Below are 20,383 nucleotides of genomic sequence, written 5' to 3'. Positions count from 1 at the left end.
GTTTGCTGAATTTAATTTGGGAAGGAGACAATGGTCCCTCCTCCCTGGGGCTCTATATTTACAAAGCCCTCTTCTGTGCTTACGCCTCTCCAGGGACAGCATCTCACAGGCTTCAGTTCAACTGGTACCGACATCAAATCTTCCACCTTTCCTCCCTTGGAAAAACAGAGAAGTATCCTTGAAACCCAGATCGAATGCCTAGTCTGATCACGGATTAAACGCCATCACAGGAGAATTGGGAGAGGGTGCGCCTGCCTCCAGATCTATCCCACTGCTTTGTAAAAGGGTAACCATGAGGGATGCGAACTAAGGCCCAAAATGTGTGCTTTCCCCCAGCAATACCATGAAGCTTTTAATAAAAATTCTATGCTTCTGTAGTTTGGCCACAAGCACATGCCATGTCTCTTCAACTCCTCCCCACTAGCAGTGAGCGGTCCCACTGTCCACTACATCTGTGTATTGGTGTATTGTGGAGAGAAAGCCCGTCCCACTCCAAACGGAATTCCTCTCTGAACAGCAGATCTCAAAGGTGGCCATGCCTTGAGCAAAATCCCTTCTACAGCAATATTGCATCTCACACCTGCCCATTAGACCACTGAGGGGTTTGCAGCAATATTACAGGGGTCTCAAACTCAAATGCCTACAGTAAAATGCAGGTAAATTCAATGACCAAAGCCAGGAGGGTGTATGTCAATACAGAGGGGTGAGGTCCACAGAAGTTAGCGAGCATATGGTCCTCCGTCAGCTCTTGCTGGCTGGTTCCCTGTAGAACATGGGTTTAGTATGAACAAATCTTCTTACTTCTGCAAGACATCACCAGAATGTGTGATGCTGGCAACCAATTCAATTCTTAAAACCTACATCCGTCATTCAAAGAAGGTCTGTCATTTCGCTGATAGTATTTTAGCAGTGTCAGTTCCTGGTCTGATCATAGACTGTGGTCACATAAGATGTTGTCATTGGGGGAAGCTGGGAGGAACACACAGGGACTCTCAGTGGTATTTTGACAACTTTTTGGGAATCTTAAGTTACTTCTAAAACAAAAAGTTAAACACAGAGGCCAAAGTTACATACCTCAACCAGCCGTAAGTTTTCGCCTTTAAGTGTGTTGACATCCTTTGACCAAGTCCATACAGGCTAATGGCAACCATGCCTCGCAGTCCAGGTGAGATAAGGACCTACAGACCTGTTGGGACACCCACATACAGTCAACTCAGCTGTTGACCCCTGCACCGAACCCATTCCCTGGAGGCGACACCCACTGTGGATTTAACTCACTGAACTCCTGCCCAGAAAGCCTTTTCCAGATTTCTGAAATTGAATCACCATGGCACCACCCAACACCTACTAATTCATATGCATTTTGCACAAATAATTCTTACTTGATGAATAGAGGGCCCAACTTACAATTCAGCCACAGCGTGGTAAATTACACCAGCCAGATTAACTGTATGAGGAACATGTCTCAAAACAATGATTTCACTCCAAGCTAAGGAGGAACAAGTGCCCTTTCTTTCATTTCTAAATTACATTTCCAATCATAAATATTGAAAATTATGTTTCTGATCACCGCTGTCACCTTGTGAGTAGTGGCACACGAGCCCCACAGACACACGGGTTTTTACAAAAAGGAAAGCCAGGGCCATTAGAACACACAGACCACTTTGAGTTTTAAAGGGCTGGTTCCCCCAGCCCCCTAGATTATAAAAAGACAGCACCCTTTGGACCTTGCGGAGGCAGAGAATGGCAATCTGTTTGCACACTGGTTATTAAACACATGAAATTATGACTCTGGGTGCATTTTACCACCTATTATGTACGAGTTAGTTCAAGTGTTTCGCAGGTAAGTAAGGTATAGTCGTTACCCCAGAGAAGCCGGCAGGCAAACAGCCTACCTTCTGCATGGTAGACTCCTAAAACACCTGAACTGTAACCAAGGAATTTTTTTTTTAATGTAAAATGTGGGCTAGCCAGCTTATCTTCCTCTCAAATAATAAAGATAGTCAAAGCTAGAAGGATGGAGAAAGCCTCTCAAGGAAAAAAGAATGGGACACTATGGCTGCTTGGCTAGGGGAGGGGCAGAGAGGAATCAGAGCTGGCCCCGTGGTGCTGGCTTGGAGAAAGGAAGGATGGAAGGGCTTCTGCTAGAAACACATGACTAGGGAACGGCCAGTTGGAAAGACTATAGGTGGTAAGTTAGTCTAGCTTACCAGGTATTTAGAAATTAAGATGAAAATAAAGGGTCTGCCTGCAAAAAAGAAACTAAGTACCCATCTCAACAAATGAATTCTGTCCTTCAAGACATGCATCCTCAGGAATAGCCAGCACTAGGTTTCACTCTTCTCTGGATCCTTGCACACGTCAGGTGCGTGGAGAAGCCCTCAACAGAACCTATCAGGCTCTCCACCCAACTCAGTCACATCATGGATGTGCTGACCACCCTACTGGGGCTGGACCACGCTAACCCCAGGCAAAATAAGCCACGGCAAAGTTACACATGGAATATTTCATATCATAAAGTGGTAGCCTGTAATATATTCTTGGCAATTCCCCATGGCAGAACCCCCATCACCGCTAAACGGATATACTCCTATCATTTTGAAGGGTAAAGTTTTTTTAAGCAGAAAGTTTTATAGGCGCTAACATGGTAGTCTTTGTATGTAGCAATCAGCGTCCCGCCATATTGCTTGGCACTTACAGTTCTGGTACACCTGCCAAGGATGCTCTGCTGCTAAAAGCATGTGCCAGGGAGTGAATGCCAATGGCAGAGAGGAATTGGGGGATTAATACCCTAGCCGTCTCTCGGCTCAGTTGGAACAACTCTGCGGCTTGTTTTAATGCTCTCCCAGACTTCCCAGCCGATGGAACCTCAATGGCTCAGAGCAGGGGCCTAGGACACACCCTGTAAAAGCTTCCTTGACTCCTCCCCTAGGCCAGATGGGATCAGGACCCAAAGATCTCCTCTGTGAGTCAGAGCTCTCCAGAGAAACAGAACCAATAGGATATGCATGTATATACAGAGAGAGATTGATCTTAAGGAATTGGTTCACATGACTATAGAGGCTGTCAAGTTCAAAATCTGCAGGGTGGGCTGGCAGGCTGGAGACACAGAGAAAAGCCGATGTTGCAGCTCAAGTTCAAAGGCCATCTGCTAGCAGATCTCTCTCTTGCTCAGGAGGGAGTCGGTCTTTATTCTAGTCAGGCCCTCAACTGATTAGATGAGGCCCACCCACTTACATGTATGGCCTTACACCCATTTTCTGGCTTTCCTCAAAGTCCTCACATTTAAATGTTAACCTCATCCCAAACACAAACATCCAGAAGATTGTTTGACCAAATATCTGAGCACCGTGGCCCAGCCAAGTGGCCACATACAACTAACCATCACACTGCATTTCCTCACCCGTTCCTCCCACCGTGTCCTGAGGTCACCACTCAAATAAGCAGCTTGCTCTCCAATTCTTGTAATTGGTTTCTGGATGAACCCAACTTAAAGACATTGTGTCTTTGGCAATCTATGATTCAGAAAATAAATGCAAGTTTATACATTTTCACTCCTCTTTCAAAAGTCCAGTTGTCCATGAAGGAGCTTGGCCCATAATTTGGCAACCACTGTATTACAGGTACTATAGTATATATATATGTATTTTTTTTTTGAAGTGTAGTTGATTTACAGAGCTATGTTTGTTTCTGGTATACAACAAAGTGATTCTGATTTTCAGATTCTTTTCCATTATAGGTTATTATAAGATATTGAATATAGTTTCCCATGCTATACAGTAGGTCCTTGTTGTTTATTTTATGTTTAGTAGAGTATATCTATTAATCCCAAGCTCCCTGATTTATCCCTCCCACATTTTCCCCCCTTGGGAACCACAACGTTGCCTTCTATGTCTGTCAGTCTCTTCCTCTTTTGTAAATAAGTTCATTTGCATCATTTTTTTAAGATTCCATATACAAGTGATATCATATGATCTTTGTCTTTCTCTGACTTACTTCACTTAGTATGATAATCTCCAGGTCCAGTCATGTTGCTGTAAATGGCATTATTTTATTCTTTTTTATGGCTGAGTGATATTCCATTGTGTGTGTCTGTGTGTGTGTGTGTGTGTGTGTGTGTGCGTGTGTTTACCCATATACCACATCTTCTTTATCCATTTTTCTATTGATGGACACTTGGGTTGCGTCCATGTCTGGGCTATTGTAAATGGTGCTGCTACGAACATTGGGGTGTATATATCTGTTTGAATTAGAGTTTTTGTCTTTTCCAGATATATGCCCATAGGTGCTAGAGTTTAATGCCTAGAAAGACCCATGCAATCTCTGAGGCAATGTTTCCAAAGTCACCTATCATGATTTTTGGAAAGACTGCGGCATTCTAAAAAGTGACACCCAGATGAGGATGGAGCTGTTCAAGAAGTTCCTCTCCAGTCCTGCAAATGCCCGCCTCCCAGGGAGCTAGCAACCTCCCACAGTGGGTAGAGACCCTTCTAAATACATCTTCGCAGAAAGCAGCAACAATTCCATTTCAAAACAACGCCTTTCTCCAAGGGCTTAGAATATGCTCACAAAAGAAAATACTTTTTTTTTTTGACATTCCTAAAAATACATGATCATATCCTGTATGGCAAGATGAGACCAAGTGACTCATTGAAGTCATAATCACTGCAAATTGCAGTATTGTTGTCTTTGAATGAAAATTGCCAGAGGACTTGTGCTCCGTTGTCTCAAGAACCCCAGGCAGTCATTTGCTGCATCACGAGACCCAAATCAGCTGACGTTGAAGATCATCTCCTCCTCTTTGTATTTCATTAGCAGAGATCAGGTTAATAAAAAGTTGAAAAGTTGACTGCCTTCCCCCCGGAGATTTATTTAGACCTCCTCTGCGGGGATGAGCCGAGAATGGCAGCCGACACTCTGATTTCTCCAGAGTTCGCTCTGTCATCTCCCTCTGTGGTCCCTGAAGTCTGCCAATTAAAGACCTCCTAGAGGACATTCCGCTGCGAAGTTATGCACACATAAATCATTGTAATAAGAGAAGATTGTTATGTTAACCTTCGTCATGCAACCCTTTTCCTTTTGTGAGAAATATGGAAAACACTCATTCGTCTGGCACAAAGGAAGCTATTTCCCAGCAGATGCCTGGGAGACTCTCCTGGACATTGCCCCTTCCTTGTGGCTACGGAGGCAGTGCCTCACGCACCAGCAGGCATTACTCAACTCGAAACGCGGAGCATCGGGGCCGTAAACCAGGCGGCGTTACGTCAGAGACAGGATGCTCTGAAATAAATGGGGAGCTGGTTCTATCCAGAGGAACATTTTTCCATGTTTAACCAAGCAAAGCTGGAGACACTACTGAGCACACAGTCTCAAAGGTCAGTTCTTAAGGAGACCGGTTCTGGAGAGAGGAGCCTTGTGCTCTCCGCAGCTGCGGAAGTAACCCCCAAGGTGCCTGGAGTTTCGCTGTCAGAATGAGGAACTGGTGTGCAGCGACTGTGAATTCCACTTTGATGTGAAAGATTACATCCTCGGGTGAGCCCCTGGGAGCCAGCAACCACGACAGCCGTGGACCTGAGGCTCGAGGTAGCCACCCCTGTGTGGTCCCTCACCTGCACTGCAAATCGTCATGGGCTAGCTTCAAACCTCCCTAGAGAGTCAGCTTTCAAAACAAAACACACACACAAAACAAACACAAAACGAAACAAAAAACAAAGGATAAACATTTTACCTTGAAGAAAAAAAAAATACAAAAAGAGAATCCTTTATCAACATCAGAGTATTAACGCTGTATCAATTACTATATCTACGTATTCACTTTAGAAGCCAGTATGAATTGAAAGATTTCAAAAATGAAAGTCTAGACATGAACTGGGCTGCTTTTCTCTTATAATATGTCATCACCTTATTAGCTAACGTAAGACTGGGGTGCCTCCAGCTTCTGTCTGGGGTACCCTGCCACCCGGATGCAGCCCCTCCTCCAGAAGCAGCCTCACTTTGGATGTCCAAGTAGGGGCACCCGCCTGGGTCAGAAGTCCCCTTCTCTCATCCCAGAGGCCTGGCTTTCAGAGCTGCTGCTTCCCAAGCATGGCCACCTTTGTGGGGCAGGTTCACAGTTTTAAAAAATTCCTGGCTCTTTCCTCTCAAATCATGTTTTTCTAAAGGAAGTCAGGTTTTCTAGAAATGAAATAAAATTGTGTTGTGTCAAAGGGGTTGGGGGCGGGGGAGAGACAGAACAGAATTTCCCCCATATCTTCACATACTTCGCGATCAGAAAGAAATTCCCCTCTAGTTCGCGCCAGAGCAATCCCGGTGCTCAGTAAAGAGTGTCCCAGAATAACCCATTGAACCTGATTCTGCGGAAGTCTCTGCACCTGGCTGTGTGTTGTCTCATTCTCTTATCTCCTGTTATTCCCTCCCTTTGAGATGTAAAGGGGTGAGATTGGGGTGGCCAGCCCTCCTGGTTTACCTGAGATAAGGGTTTCCCGGGCGTTAGGCTGCGAAGTCCCAGGCCCACAGTAGAGCCGGTCACCTCCATTAAGCAAACATTTCAGGCTAGTGTTAAGCCTACCAACACATGACAAATGAAACACAGTCGGGGGCCGTCTTGTAGTGGCAGATGCAGCAGCACATTCACCAAGCTGTGGAAAACAGGTCCCCTACTTGGGTGTCTGAGCAGAGGTGAGTCCATCACTATGGAGAAGGAATCCGCCTCGTACTGGAGGGAGCAGACTGAGGCTTTCGGATGCTGCACTAAGACTCCAAAGCAGGACATGACGAGGGCATGGCAGGGAGGATGGAAAACCATGGATGGGGAGCAGACCCTCCGCCACAGAGGTCTTACAAATGGTTCCGACCCAGCAGTTCATACGACTTTCACCGCCTAGCCCAGCCCCCATCAGAAACAGCTCACCTGTGTCTCCCACATGGTGACACCCTCTCCCCAGCATGTGTTACCCGAACACTGTGGTCTTGCTAGTTTTACTTACAATTTACAGAAACAATTGAGAGTACAGAACCAGTATACCCGGACTGTTACAGGCAAAAAAGAAAAAACAAAAGATTTGGGTTTTGTCACCCCCGTTAGCCCTGAGACTCATGATGCCTGCAATCTTTCAAACCCCAGAGTACCACGAGCACCCTCACACTGACCCTGTGGACTTGCGGCATAGAAGTTGGCCATGAGATTGGCCCCATTCCCGCCTGTTCACCTAGGCTTTCGAGGGGAGCCTGGGACCCCTCCGTGGGGCACTCTGCATGTGTGTCGGACTTGGGCGATCTTGGTTAAATCACTGTTGGTTTTTTTTTTCTTTACATTTTATATTGAAATCAGCTGGACACTTGAATTCTTTAACGCATCCCAGGTCCAAATTAGACTTGTCGCATCTTAAAGGGTTGGGCTGGAAGATGGAGGGTAGTTTTAGCAATAAGGAGGCGGAAAAGATACCACTGAGCGCTTGCTACATGCCAGGTGTTTTGCTGAGTGCTTCTCATGTCACAGTCCTAGGAAACCGCCTTTCTTGTGGATTCAGTTTTCATATTGCTCACCCTAATACATCACCTCCTATGAGCCTCACAACAAGTGCACTGAACCTGATTTTACCCTCTTTTTGCAGGAGTACGCTGAGGTTCAAGAAGGACACAGTTCCAGGGCGTGGGAGAGCCCAGCGTGTCCCAAGTCTCATTTCAGAGTCCATGCACTCACCCAGGACCCTTCCATGCCCATCTTTGACCCGATTTCCCAATCCTCTGATTCTCTCCCCATCCCTCCCCAAGCTGCAACTTGCTGACAACAGAGGATACCCAAACGCAACCGACAAGATATACCCAATGAACAGTCACAAGCAGGTGGCCACAGGGATGGGGGGACAGCATGGGCCGACCCCCCTGCCCTGGGCAGCTGTGCCTTCACACTGCTGTGACAGGACGCTCGGGCTTGCGGACTCTGAGTGCGTGCGGACCCTCCCGGCAGAAGCGGGCAAGCTCCTCAGGGGAGGAGGGGCGGAGGGCGATGCCCAGGAAGGGCACAATGGGGCCTCGAGTCCTCCCACGGCCGCGGGTCGACCCAAGCACGGAAGCCCGGGAGACGGGCACTGGGGAAGGCCTGATGCCGTCACGATCTCGCCCCTGCTTGGGGAGGTCAACACATAAGCTGTCTTCTCCTTACGCTCTCAGTTAATTTCACAGTTTGGACCTTGCCTGTTTGGTCTTGGAAATATCTCAAATATGCACATACTGTGTTCTGAAGAGCTTCCACGAACACTGTTTATTAGCCACTTTGATCTAATTCATCACACACAAAAAATCTCAAACAAGTACCGAGTGTCCTTTCAGGGGGGCAGGCTGAGACAAGACAAGCCCGCCCGAGCCCCCGTTTCCCGCAGCTCGGGCCGTTGGTGCCACGGGTTCAAAAATGTAATTAAAAGAAGACTGTCGACTTCACTAACCGCTGTCAAAAGGCCGCGTCACCCCCCGAAGGAGAGGCGCGCTCTAGTCAATTTCCTCATCCGTGCCAAAGTTTCGGCGAGACCCTTCACTTTATAAATCAACTCACAGCTTAGAACATCCTGGCAGCCCCTTCAAGGAACCGAAGGGAATGACAGGGAAAGAGAGGATAACCATCATAGCTTGACTGGATACAGGTGTTTGCGTTTACAGACGAACCGCAAACGCCTGGATCTTTGACAGGCGTTGATGCTATCAGTGAATCTCAGCTATTATTGGCTCCGGTCGCCAAGGGCTGGGGGGGCCTCTCCCTTAGCAACATCTCCGAGGCTGATAACATTTGGCTGAACTTTTCAGATCTTAACCTCCCTTCTGACTTTCTGCAGTCAAACCCGCCTAAACTGATCAGAAGAAGAGACACGCGGTGGGAAGACAAGTAAAATATTATTGACTGGACTGTTTCATGTCTATTAGGAAGAAAGAGCAGAGAGCGGAGGGAGAACCTTACAGCTTGACAGGCTTCAAGATAATCAGGGGAGGCATCAGGGCTGCACAGTAAACCTCGGCGAAGTTGGAAAGCACGGCCTTACGGGAGGTCATTGTTCCGTGCGGGGGAAACAAACAGGGTGCTGGGCAAACGAGAGCAAGGACGCATTCCTCCACGGGACCCCGCTCCTCTTTGGTGGCCCCTGCTCCTGTAACAGGTCACAGTTTGGAAATCAGGGAGCCAGGTGGCTCAGGAAGAGGTCTCAACCTGAAGGCTTTGGTTTCTGGCCTCGTGCACTTCCCGGCAGCTTTGTTCAAGGCAGAGGCGGGACCTGCAGGCACAGGTCGTACTGCCCTTGAAGAACCTTGCCTTGGCGGTTGGTATGGTCCGTTTGCATTTCACTTCCCTGCTCCTTGCCCAGTGAGGCCAGGACTGACCTCCTTGCTCCCCCAAGTTCAAGTCTTCGGCAGCCTGTGTGTGTGTGTTTGTTGAGGGGATGGTGGCTGGAAGGGGTCTGCTTGCTCTGAAAGACCCTGCGGGCGGTCACCACGGTCCTCCAGGACTCCACAGATGGGTCATTTGATAGAAGACCTGCTCCCCACCGCCCCCAGACCCACTGAGGAGGACTAAGTGCACGGTCAAGTTTGCCATCTAAAGCAGAGGCTGGGGTTTTGAACACTGACGAGGCCATGCCCGGCACCAGTCCTCTGCCCCTCCCCAGCCCCATGCCTGCTGTCACTCAGCGCTTGGTTTTATAGGAAAGAGCATCAGCCAACAGACAAGGAGGCGTCAGAAGCTCTACAAAGCCTTCCCCACTGTCCCGGGGGTCTGATTCACCCCTGAGCCATCTCTTTTGGGGGGACAGGGCCTACTTCCCCCAGACAAGTTTGCACTTTGCCCTTCAGCAGCCTTGATCTGTACAAACAGTTCACGTCTGGCTGGCCACAAAGCACCAACGTCCCATCTGGGAAACATCTGCTGGCCCTGGAACCACGTGACTTTGTCCAGCAGGAGGAGTGGGCAGGGTGACATTTCAGCAAAACTCCAGCACAGGGAGACAGAATCAGGATGGCAGTCCTGGAAGGAACTAAAAAGTCCCATTCTCCAATTCTTTATCCCACATGCGGAGAAACTAAGGCACAGGGCAGGGAAGGGAGAAACAACTGGGTTTCTACAGAGACAGTAAATCCCCCCCCATGGCCCATCCCTGCCTAACACCCCGGCCTCACCTCACACTCGGCTCTGTGCGCATCCACGCTCAACACCCCCAGCAAGGGTGGCGGGGGACAATGTCCTCACAGTCCTTTACGGGCCCTCCCCTGTGTTTCCCTCTGCTGGTCCCCCATCCACAGCTGGTTCCATCTCATCTTCCAGGGTCAGCAGTCAGCTCCTCAGTGAGGACCTCCTGCCACCCACACTAGTGTAGCCGCCACCTCCAGTCACATTCTAAATGAAGAAGATGTGAGTAGCAGTTATCACCAGCTGGAATTTTTAAAATGTATCGACTGTATGTATTGTCCAGTGATCTGAAAGCTCTAGGTCTCTCTTAGTCACTGACGTAGAACATGCCTGGCTCATAGTAGGTCCTCAAGAAACATGCGCCGACGAGCGAATGAAGGAATGAAAAAGGGTGAGTTGACATCCTTCATCTGAGGCTGGGGCACCTCGGGGCTTTCAAGGGCCTGATTCTCGGGTTTCAGCGGGTTCTGCTTCTTGTCGCTTTCTCCTCCAGTCACTCCGTGAATGATGTGAAAGCCGGGCTTCCTCTGCTGGACACGTTTCCACTTTGAATGCAGGGAACCTAAGACAAGGGTGGATCCCGCAGTGGCCCTGAGCCCCTTCGGAAGAGCCCGTCCGGCATCCAGTTCCCCCAGCACGTGTCTGTGTGCTGCGTCTCCCACAGAAAGTGAGGATTCCTCCTTGTCAGATAGGGCCATATCTCCCCCCTATGAAAGAAGTTTCTGCTGATACCTTCTTAGAACAGTGTGCTCACGAGCAGTGGAGCTGGGACTTTCTCCCAAATCCAACTCCACAGAGCAGGGCCAGACACCTGTCCCTTCTCAAAACCCTTCTTCTCTTTGATCTCGTTTGATTCTCCCCAAACTTTTGAGGAAACTGGGACCTAACATGTTACTTGGCACAGACAACAAATCCTACCAGTGTCCAGGGTCATCACCCTTGCATCTAGATGTTCCACAGGAGTTACACCCAAACCTCCAGCTGGACAAGAGCCCTTGACTGTCCGTCCATTCTCTGTGCACCTGGTCATCCTTTCTCTCCACCTGCATGGCAGCCCTCGAGGGCTAAGCTGGGGGCACCTCCCTCAGCGCCTTGAACAGAGCGTGCTCACAGCAAGTGTGAAACAGACCCAAAATCCACCTTGTTGGGCTGAAATGTACACACACCCAGGAAGAAAGAAAAGACGTGGGAAAAATAAAAAAGGAAAAAGTCGTTGGAGGGGGGAAGAAAGAGTCATATATAGAAGCAAAGAAAGATTAAGGGAGAAAATTCACTAACATCTTTCAAAAAAAAAAAAAACTATTTGTGGTATGTGAGGGAGTGAGGGGCCATGAGTTGAAGGTTATGCAGTGCTGTCCACTGAACGGTCTAAAGTCTAACTTCACTCTCTCTCCCATCACCCCACAGTATGAACTATTAGAGGCTTCTTTCCAGCTCGGATAACCAGCAGTCCAACACTACAAAAATTAGCCTCAGATGCCATGACGGTCATCAGAGTAGTGTCACCTGAAGTCTTAAGGAAATCCAGGCTGTAGGCTGCTCCAGTCCCTGGCTGGAAATTCACCAAGCACCCTCAGAAGACTTCCATTTGTAGGAAGACAGAAGGAAATTACCTTCCTCCCCATCTCCTGTTCTCATTCTTAGTCAAATGTGGCCTCCCAGCTCCACCCTGGCCTCTTGGGCAGCCAGTGACCTGGAGTCACAGCAAAGGATGCCGTGCCTCATTTCTGCTGGGCAGGGACAAGAGCTATCCAAGGTCTGCATTTGACATCATTCAGAAATCTGAGGTAGGCATGAGTGACAGCAGAATGGGGCTCCGAGGGTCCCCGGTCGTCTCCATGGACCGCATCAGAGTTCAAGTCCAGACCAATAGCCTAGACGTCTCTGGAAGCCCCTGGGCACCCTCTTTGCTGCAGCAAGCTTCCCTTTCCTGTGTCTTTCAAAAGGGCTTTTCATAAACACAGACTCCTTCATCAGCAAGTTTGAATTTATAAACAGTTACTCTTATTCAGGAAAGCAGAGATGAGCAGTTTTATATAAAAGTTACATCTCCATTTAAGAAAGAATATATAATTCCACATTCTACTGTCCCTCGAACTTTATTCCCGTTTATGTAGATCTTAATACAGTTATATAGTCACGGGGCTAACGTCCCCTCTGGATGGTAATGAGGTCCTCTCGAACCCTTTAGCTGCTATAAAGTATGCAGAAGTTAAATGCACAGATGGAAAAAAATTTGTCTCAATTTTATACTTCTGCAAAATGGTAATTTTGTACTTAAAATGTACAAGATGGATGTTCAGAAATATAGGCTGATAGCCTAAATTATATTTGGTCATAATTTATGTAGTACAGTCCCAAAGAGATACAAAAAGGCAGAGCATAATTTATCTGCTGGAATCAGCGATAGCTTTGCTAAAACTCCCATTTATTCCATCCCCCATAGTTTTAAGCAGCCTCCGTCCTCAGGGCTCACTCTATTTAAGTTCCCCATACTGCTGTTTGATCACATATTGTAGTCTATAATTTGCCTATCATCTGAAGCAAATTTAGGTCCCAGAAGTTATGATCTCTACATAGCAACCACTTTATTTGGTAAATGCAAAATATTTATAGCGATATAAAAACCAGATGAAAATAAAATTCCTATAATCACTGGAACATACACATTTTATCACTGGGGCTCCTAACGACCATTAGAGAAGGACTAGCATGTTGCCTAATACAATTACCTTTGGACATGTACTCGGATTTGCTGATGCTTAGGAACCAGAGAAACTTGTTCTCCAGCATCCTCTTCATCTTGCCATTGGGCCCGAGCTCTCAATAGAGTTGCCCCAAAGGAAATTAGACAGAAGGCAATGATCAAGTGAGTCACCGCCATACCGCAGATGTGGAAAGGAATTTCTGAGTAGGAACAAACCACGCGGTGAGGGCGCTGCTCTGGACAGTTTCACCCCTTTCAACCAGGGACATTGACCAAACTAAGAAACGCTGACCATAATCCCGTTTTTGAGCCAAGATCAGTGAATTCCTACATTGATCAGATGACTTGGCTTCCTCTCTGAGCCATCTTTCAATGCCAGTCTTCTCACACCTCCCACTTCTTCTCTTTGTGTTTCCAAAATGTTCACTTGGAGACGTTCAGGCTGGAACCTGCGATATAACTGTGACACAGTCTGTCAATAGCTCCTCTGAAAAGCAACTAGCTCTTCAAAATAAATGTGGGGAAGAGGCAGAGAAAGGACAGACGCCGGCTAGAATGGGCATCTGAAAACCAGAGGGGGTGACATCTATGTGACTCATAACAAAGCATTCGTTGAGTGCCTGCACCACGGAGTCCTACTGTTCCTGGCAAGAGCCCTGCAAGGTAGAGCTTGGCATTCTTACATCATCAGTAGACAGATAAAGGCACGGAGAGGTTGCCCAGTCAAGAAAGGGGTCCAGGTGAAATTAACACCCAGGACTGACACTATTCAAGCCAGCGGCATGACCTAATGCATTTTTCCATACGCCAACACGGGACACCAGGCTTTCCAAGGCACCCCTTCAAGGCTATTGCTTCCCTATCCTCAGAACTCTCTCCGCCCACTTCAACCTCCTTCCATCTGGCCCTCAAGGTTGCCTTCAGCTGAGTGAACATGAAATAGAGCCCCAGATGCATCTCTCCGATAAAAACTTCAACTGAAGCTTCATATATTTTGTAGATACTAAAGATCTCATGGCTCTTTGAAGACGAGTGTTAGTATTAATCATTGCGGTTGTTCAGATGATTTCCTCATTTTTAACATCACCCCAGCCCTCCCACCAAAGAGGCACCATTTCTGGGTCCCAGGCAGTCAGACCCTAAGGGATGCACTGGATTTCTCTGAATCCTTCCTTCCTTCTTGCTTGCAACCTATTTCCAGCTCCAGCTACTTGAGTTTAAGGGAATACCCTCTTTCCAAATCTTTTTCACCCCAAGCATGCTTAAGCCTGTATTTCAGAGAATTCTGTTTAAAACCACGTATTATTCCACAAGGTCTATTTTAAACACTGTTTTCCCATACATCACCCTGAAGAGCGGGAGACAGAATGACCCAAAAATACATGTACAACCAAAAATTAAAGAGGACGTAAGGAAAGCAAAGGAAATACCTTGGGCTAATTTATCCTCTGGTTCTGTAGTTGTTTCCAGACCAAATATAGGCTCAGAAGGTATCCTAGTGGGTAGGAAGTCTAACGCACAAGAACTGCAATGTTCTACCATGGGGGAAACTGAGGCTCAGAAAAGAGAAGTCATACACCAGGAAGAAGAATAGTGAGGTTTTTGCTTCAGTCTTCCTTGGTAGCATGTGAACAATGAGCATGTTCTCAAAAGGCCCTACTGCCATCAGAGGTGGTTTCAAGGACACGTGACATGCAGAACCATCCCTAACGAGTCACCAAGCCCTCCTCCAGCCTGGGAGAGAAAGTCTTTAAAGCCAAGCCGGTGGGAGGCAGGTGGATCTCAGTGGTCTGCCAATCAGTTCTCCTGCCCATGCAGAGGCAGAAAGAGCAAGGGGGCATGCTGACTTTCATCGGGAGCCTGCATCTTGTGCACTTGGTTTGTGTTCTCTCTTTTGACCTTCGGGCAATCCTGTGAGGGGCTCCACTGCCCGGGTACAGTGCCTGAGCTCTGCTGCAAAGGCCGGCTACTTTCCGGAGGACACACACAAGCAGATGGCGCTAAGGTAGAAATGCTGCCATAGAGGTTATTTCAGAGGGAAAGATTACTAATGATGTCTGGGGGAGTGGAGACCACAGTCAAGTTGAATCTTGCAGGACGGGATGGCATTTGTGGGCAGAGCTCCTAAGATCTCAACAAATGTTTGTCAATGATCACAGCCCAAGGAAGGGCCGGAAGTACAAAGGCCCAGAGGGGAGAGGCTTTAAAACTTCACCGGAAGTGCTTCTCCAAGTGTTGAGCCAAAGGACTGGGGCGTTCATCACCTTCTCAGGGAATCATTCAAACCGGCCCTGCCTCCCCGCCAGTCTGCAGCCGGGAGCTCCTGATGGGCAATATTACAGAGTGCCAGGATGGGAAAAGCACCACATAAAATCAAATTCTCTTCTATTTTAAGTTGAGTGGTGCACCGGTTCACCTTTAAAACCTAATTTCTTAAAAGTTTCAGAAGGGGAGAAAAAAAAATGTCCCTTTGCAATTGGAATTGAGTCCACATAAATTAACAGGCCAGCTCTACGTATCCATCTTTCAGAACTTTCCTTGATTGTTCATTTTAATCAAGCGGCCCACATTCTTTGACTTTTCATCCTTCACTGCCCAGAATGATGCACGGCGGCTACCGATGACACGCAAATGTTAATTTTTGCTCGAGTTCAAACATCGTCCAAAAAGGGCCAATTTTCCAGACGGCTTTGCAAACACCGGCTGAAAAATGAGGATCGGCGGAATCAGGCACCCCTGAGAAATTCAGAGGAGAGAAAGCTTGGGTCTTCTGGAAACTCACAAGTTTTCATCTCCAAATCCTCAGTCTCTTCAAAGCCAGGTGTAGAATCATGGATTTCGTGAGCCGGAAGGGAACTCAGACATCATCTCAGCCCTGCCCAAGGCCACTCGGCCTGGTCGTGGAGGGACTAGCTACCCCTGGGTAAATGAGCCTTTTGTAAATTGTGAAACCAGACGTTTCATATCTTGCTGTCCATTTAGCAGGTTTCTGGAAGAACAGGGCACAGGGTGCATCCTACACAGACACACACACATTTAACTGACCAGCTTATTTCAGACACCAGGCCCATCCCTTCACCAACCACCTGTCACCTCTACCCTGTCTCCTCAGCATGGGGGGTCACCATGGCCTGGGGAAGGACACAAGAGTGACAGCCACTCAGAGGGGCTGCGAAAGGAATGGCATGCCTGAGTCAGGAGAAATCAGCCAAGTTCTTCTCTCGAGCCTGTGAAAAGTGTCCACATGGGTCTGACCAAGCAAGACTCAGATTCATGCCCGGTAGTCATTTACTGAGCACCTACTTCGCCAGGAGGCCCCACGCTGGGGACATATGCACATACTGGGTCATCTAATACTCCACCTCTCCCCTCCCTTTCCGCACAACTAAGTTAGCAGGTATCACAGTCAGAGAGGGTTCATGTGAAAACAGAATGGAGCACCGCGGGCGAGTAAGAGGGGCCCACTTAAAAACTCTAAAAAATTGTATAGATGTGGCCCCTCCCCACTCCTCTGGTCCCTGTCCATTGGATTACTATGTTTTATTTTCTTTGTATTTCTTCATAGCTGAAGTTAGCTAAAAACATCATCTGTTTGTCTCCGCCCTACACAAAGCCCCATCAGAAAAGAACCTCATTGGTATCCATCACCACTGCATCCCCAGAGCACACAGAGAATATCCTTGAATGAATGAATGCAATAATTCTGGTCTGTGTTTCACCAGGATTCTCCAAAGCAAGACCATGTTAGGTAAAGCCCCCTCCCCATACCCGCAGCAGAGAGAGCAGGTGTCTGAGGGTCTCCAGGACTTGGGGAATCACATCACAGCAACACAGCCCTTAAGCGTAAAACCCAGTTGAATGCTGCGGTCCAGGCGTTTCGGTGGCCTTGAGGCTAGGACGCCAGCATCATGTAAACAAGCCATCAGCGGTGACGAGTACCAGTTTCCGCAGCCCATCAAACGGAACTGTTCACCGTGGCGGCCCATCTTCTGCAAGAAGAGAAGAGACACTTCCACGGCGACGTCAAGGAAAAAAAAAAATGACTGCAGCTATTCCCTGAGCGGTAACAGCCGATCTTGAAAGGCGGGACATGTTTCATTTGGCTTCTAATAACTGTGTTCTGTCTTTTAACCCTCACGGTGTTAAGTGTCGTCATTTCCTCTGGGGACAAAAAGATCTGGGGTTAACAACTTTCTGTTTTAAAAATTCATAAAGGTGCAAACAGACAGCAGTGCATCCAATGGCTACACACGAGAAGAAGCCAAGGGAGAAAGAGGGGAAAAAAAGCCACCACCGCCACATTTCCCCCCACAGGACACTTGGCAATTAACTCCAGCTATGTCAGCAATTTTTTGAAAAATTTCCTAAACACGGAGAAGGGTTATTCTCACCATATGAAAGACAAAACCACTGCAGTGACTCTTCCATGCATTACAATGTGTGTGTCTTACTTCTTAACCAAGCCGCTAATCACGCAAATTATTGCAACTAATTACATCTGAAGGTCTAATTAATTCTTTCAGTACCACATCATTTAGTACGCATTCACAACACAGCACCTGTTTTGAAAATCCTTGCAGTTAATTTGTTTATAAACAAACACTATTTGCATAAAATGTTTAATGAATGGTTTACCAGTTAGTACAATACTCCAGTTTTGTCTTAGTAGATTTGAGGTCATCAAAGGCCACGATAAATTAATTTTAAACTATACAAATTAATTTAAATAGAATGTGTGAATTTCCCATTAATAAAGAAAACATTTCCAACATGTTAATTAATATCTCTGTAACGGGATAATTACTCCCTGCACAACAAGTCAGTCTTGTGAGTAAACCTTAAAGATTTGGGGGGCAAGGGGGTGGGAAACTATTTTAAAGCTGCAAAAAAAAAAAAAAAAGCGCAGTTCAGGAAAAAACACACAAGGCCCAATTATACTGAGGAGTTTATCATTTAGGGCAGGCAAACCAGCAAAAGAAGGCAGCCCCTTCCCTTATTTTATGGGCACAACACATTTTAGTCATCAAGAAAAGGACAGGTTTTTAAAAAAATGTTTCTATGGTTACCAAAGGGGAAAGGGCAGGGGAGGGATAAATTAGGAGTTGGCGATTAACAGACACACGTTACTATATATAAAACAGATAAACAACAAGGACCCACTGTAGAGCACAGGGAACTATATTCAACTTCTTGTAATAACATATAATGGACAAGAATCTGAAAATACATATATATGTATGTATATGTACACCCGAAATAGCATTGTAAATCGACTACGCTTCAATTAAAAAAAAAAAGTTTTTATCATGAGCTTAGAGGATGCCTGCCTTCTGGTGGAAACAGGCAATTAATGAAAATATTAGTTCTTCTGAAAGCAAAGATCTCTCTTGTGAATTTAGGGCAGATTGGCTATATTTGTGCCCCAACGGTAAATATGGATTTCATTAAACAAATCTGCATCTTAACACCAGTATCTGAGGCTCAGCCATCATCATTTTCCCTGTGGCCAACCATGGAAAGACACTTCACGTGGAAACTAAAGAGGAACAACTTTATCGCTTGGCATCAGGCACAGCCCTTGCAGAAGCCATCACTGAAATATGTTCGCAACCCTAAAGTTTGTTTCTGATTTGCAAGCATTTTCACATTTGATAAGCACCTGTTGTAAATTTACATCCACTCAGGAAGTATTCTTACGATAGGAGGCTGAGCATTGTAAAGCATATTTATCTTCTTACCCTTGTGCGGTGATGCTGCTTAATGCAGAGGCTGATGAGATCGCTGGCTCCCCAGGACCCAGAGGGATGCGCTGCACCGCCGGGTTCTCGCCGCATCACCTCTGAGTTGCTGCCAGTCCCTTCCTTCTGGAAAGGGCCTTATGGGCACTGATCAACAAGCACCTGCTTTTTAAGTCTGTTCACCTGAAGAGCGTGTGTGCGCGCGCACGTGCGTGGGTGTGGAGGCTGTTGGGTAGAATGACAGACAGACAAAGAGAAGTACAAATACAGACATCACACTTCCTGGAGACCTGCCATTACACTATGTAACGAAGAAAACGTCAGAAAAATGAGTGGGATCCTCATGCCCCCAGCACCAGGGGAAAATGGGCACTTGCCCTGCCCTTGATGGAACCCAGGTTTCCAGTCTGGTGACCCTGCCCAGAAGGGAACCCACTGGCCACCTTGACCCTCAGTCCTGATGTTTCTTTGCGGGGTGTGTGAAAAGTGAAACCGTCCTGGGCAACCCACTGCCAGGCTGCCCTGGTGAGCCCGGGGAGCTATGAAAGTCCACCCCCCACGCCCAGGCTTTGCTGTTTTGCCGGATCGATGGCAGCCAGCATCTGTGTCCCTGGGGGCCTGGGGCAGCCTCTGCACATCCGGGTCCCACTGCCCCTTGGCTCCATCCCAGACCGAGCATTTCCCACCAACCTCAGGCACTGACAGCTGACGCTGCGGAATGATAGATTTCAGAGAAGGCTGGCGCTTCCCACTCTTTTAAAACTCTTTCTATTCTTACCAAGTTTCTCATCAGCCACCCCCCAATAAAAATTCAGCGCTTGAGAAACAAACATTTCAAGAGGACAGGCCGGGAGGAGGAGAAACAGCCCTTTGCCCTCAGGACACAGATGGAAACTGCTTTAGCTCGCAAATGCAAAAAAAAAAAAAAAAAAAAAAAAAAAGAAGGCAAAACAAACAAACAAAAAATAAAGTAGTGACAGTTAGCACGGTGCTCAGGACTACAGGCCCCCTTTTCGTGCTGACGTCTCTTTTTGAAAAGGGTCCTCTGGAAAGCCACGTGAGGGATTACACGCCAACTGGGGGAACCCAGACTCAGGGTGCAGGGGGCAGGCACTCTGTGGGAAGAGGCAGGGCAGGGGGCTTGCACTGAGAGAGGAGGGGCTGTCAGAAAACAAGCTTCCATCCCAGAATAAGCAGGAATGGGCACCTGACTCTGCGGTAAAAAGTCAGAGAGCCTCGCAGCATCGACGGAACCGGGGAACCCATCGGCCAGTTGCCAAGGCAGCTGCCGGGCACAGCCCCACGTGGTCCTTAAGTTCTCTCCAAAGTCAAAGGCAGCACCCCACCTAAAGCGTCCAGATCACACGCTCGGGGCACCCCTCTCGCACAAAATCATTCCTGGATCTGGAGCCTGGCTTTTGCTCTCCCCATTAAAAATCACCAGCATTTCGCCAATAAAGGCGATCACCATGTGAAAAATTATCTTTTAAAATGGAGTTTAATTTGCATATAAGGAACGAGAGATTTATGGCGAGCAGCATCGTCCAGTACTGCATCTGCCTAGCATCAGTCGTAATTTAGATTGTTTGTGACTGATCTTAAATTCTAAAGCTTGGAGAAGATGAAGTGCTCTGTTGCTGTATTATTGTCAGGAGTCTAAGACTTACCAGAGATTTATTAGTAATCTTATCACAAACATGTCTCAAGTTTTTGCTTTTAATATGTGCCAAGCTCCTCTGAGGAATTTTCCTCGCTGCAATTATATTCCTC

At 47.3% G+C, this 20,383-nt stretch overlaps 1 long non-coding RNA gene across 1 annotated transcript; it reads right to left on the bottom strand.

Annotated features, from left to right (window-relative positions):
• Positions 1 to 16,568: 16,568 nt before the first annotated feature.
• LOC141578748 (uncharacterized) lies at positions 16,569 to 19,475 on the bottom strand. The gene is made up of 2 exons (XR_012509405.1): positions 18,614 to 19,475; positions 16,569 to 17,036 (listed from the first exon to the last, which is right to left on the bottom strand). It is a non-coding gene; the product is annotated as an uncharacterized LOC141578748 (long non-coding RNA).
• Positions 19,476 to 20,383: the final 908 nt, after the last annotated feature.

The sequence above is a fragment of the Camelus bactrianus genome, chromosome 9 (assembly GCF_048773025.1).
Source record: "Camelus bactrianus isolate YW-2024 breed Bactrian camel chromosome 9, ASM4877302v1, whole genome shotgun sequence".
NCBI classification, from domain to species: domain Eukaryota; kingdom Metazoa; phylum Chordata; class Mammalia; order Artiodactyla; family Camelidae; genus Camelus; species Camelus bactrianus.
The sequence above is the reverse complement of the archived record's forward strand: the minus strand, read 5'-3'. Positions and strand labels throughout refer to the sequence as shown.